The 2,565-nt window shown below is 39.4% G+C and overlaps 1 long non-coding RNA gene across 1 annotated transcript in view; it reads left to right on the top strand.

Annotated features, from left to right (window-relative positions):
• The window catches only part of LOC111827225, a 4,568-nt gene extending 2,892 nt beyond the window's left edge, over nt 1–1,676 (top strand). The window contains exon 2 of the long non-coding RNA XR_002830723.1: nt 1,411–1,676. This is a non-coding gene — a long non-coding RNA (uncharacterized LOC111827225). The remainder of the gene's footprint in view (nt 1–1,410) is intronic.
• Nucleotides 1,677–2,565: the final 889 nt, after the last annotated feature.

The following is a 2,565-nucleotide window of genomic DNA, read 5'->3' on the forward strand; positions in this document are numbered from 1 at the left end:
GTTCCGTACTGGTCCTAGGACAGCGGTTCTCAACCTGTGGGTCACGACCCCTTTGGGGTCGAACGACCCTTTCACAGGGGTCGCCTAAGACCATCAGAAAACACATGTATAATTACATATTGTTTTTGTGATTAATCACTATGCTTTAATTATGTTCAGTTTGTAACAATGAAAATACATCCTGCATATCAGATTCATAACAGTAGCAAAATTACAGTTATGAAGTAGCAACGAAAATAATTTTATGGTTGGGGGTCACCACAACATGAGGAACTGTATTAAAGGGTCGCGGCATTAGGAAGATTGAGAACCACTGTCCTAGGAGATGAGCAAGGTACAAGTAGTATTTTTTGTTCATGCCAAATCCACTTTTGTCCCTCATGGTGCACCCGTTCCATCGGTATAAGTTTACAAACATTTACCGAACATTTGCTCTGTGTTCAAACTTGGTAGGTGCTTTAGAAAGACAAGACACAGTTTTGACAGTCTAGGGTTCTCAGTCTGGGTTGGGGGATGTGACATGTGTACAGGATTCTAGAAAAGAGCTCAGGCCAGGTAAGCAAGTTACGAATAGTGCCTTGTAGGCTGGGTATCCTCATTTGCAGAAAGTTCCTAACTTTCAGTGGGCTGAAATGCTCTGCACACGAGTGAACAAGACCCTGCTCTTCAACTTTACTGGTGTGTGAACTAAAACAGCTTATTTCAGCTGGGAAGTTTTTCAAACACTAAACATTTAATAGTCTTTGTGGCCACTCTTTGATACTCCAGGGCAACAGAAGGTTGTGGTTGGAAAAGGTAGTACGAGTGCCAAGTGGTATAATTGGAAAAGTACCTGCCTCGGAATTAGGTGAACTGGGCTCGCAGTTCTGTCACTAATTTGCCCCGTAACCATTCATTCATTATGTGTGCAAACATCTGACTGTCTCATGTGTCAAACCCGGCGCTAGCGCAGAGACACAGCAGCGAACTAGACAGACAAGGACCTTGCCCATAACTGGTGACTTTGATTGACGTGTCTCTCAACTGCTTAGGGCTCTGTTGTTTCTTCATATGAAGAAGGAGGGGCTGGATGAGCCCTAAGTGTTCTTCTAGCTCTAAAAGTTAGCGGTTTTGGAGCGGGGGTGGGGTGGGGTGGGGGCTCCTTTTTTGGGAGAAGGGTTAATAATATGGGGATCTCTTTTCTTTCAAAGAGATGATGGTAGTAGAAGAGCTCTCATGATAGCTGTGGGATACAGTGTAAATGGATTTTTTTTTTCCTAGGAGGATATATGTGAGAATACAGAGGTCAGGACTTGCAACCTTAAAGTTGTTAAAAATTGATTCCGGAGGGGAGACAAAAACATCTTAGATTTTACAATGGTGTGTGGTCCTTCAAAGCATGGTTAACAACATCTCATTTCTTAACATTAGGTTTTCTTGGGAATTACACAAGCAACATTGACATCAGGTTCATGAAAGGTAGACAGAAATTGTGCAAGGTCAATACCACAAATCTATGGCAAATAGATGGCTCCGACTGGAGGACCACCAGTTGCTTGATCTTGAAGTTGTATCTCTCTTGGTGAACTCCTCATTCTTAGGGGCTTTTGGCCGCCCTTCTTGCTATGTTTGGCTCTCTGTGCTTTTGTGTGATTTTGGATTTGAGAATTAAATAAAAATAGTTTGTTTACATTTTATTATTTGCCCACCATCCCCCTGCACTGAAGGGTCCAGGGTTCGATTCCCTGTCAAGGGCAAGTATCTAGGTTACAGGTTCCATCACCAGTCCCATTGGGGGGTATGTAGGAGGCAACTCATTGATGTCTCTCTCTCACATTGAAGTTTTTTCCTCCCTCCCTCCCTCCCTTCCTTCTCTCTCCTTGGGTGAGGAGGATATATTGACAATAACTGAATGAATATCTAGTACCTAGTTAAATTAAAACAAGAGTTAATTTCATTAAAAATAACTTTTAAGAAGATAATTTTTCAATTGGTTTACCTTTGCTGGAAAAATAATAGTTTTGAATGTCTTTTAAAAATTTGGTGATATTTCTATTATGTAGAAATTGGTAATTTGCACATGTAAATTGATACATTATGTTTTATATTAAAATTCTATTAAAAGTTACTCAGCAAATACAGTTACAAAGTTAAATGTTCATAGCTCTAAACATTTAATAACTAAAATTTTTTATTAAGTCAATCTGAATCCATTAAACAAAAAAAGTAAACTATATTTGGTTGTTTTATGTATGAAGCACAGCTATAGCTGGGTGCTGTTAAATTTCATGGGGGAGTGTAGTTAGAAAAAAAATGTCTAAAAAGGCTTCGTAGGGGGCAATAATGAAAAAAAGTTGAAAATCACTGAATTAGGTAAGGAATTGTTTCAGATGTTTTATTCGCCTACTTTTTGGGCCCAGAATTTTTTTAAGCCTCATTCTGATTTAGAAACTTTGTTCTTTGGAATTTTAGGTGAAGTTTAGATCAAATTGATTGCTACAGTTTCTTAGAATCAGCTTCATCCTTTCATTCCATCAGTCACCAGTGTTTCTTGAGGACTTAGGTCAGTGGCTGCACATTAGAATC

The sequence above is a fragment of the Myotis lucifugus genome, unplaced genomic scaffold, assembly GCF_000147115.1.
Source record: "Myotis lucifugus unplaced genomic scaffold, Myoluc2.0 scaffold_144, whole genome shotgun sequence".
In the NCBI taxonomy this organism is placed as follows: Eukaryota; Metazoa; Chordata; class Mammalia; order Chiroptera; family Vespertilionidae; genus Myotis; species Myotis lucifugus.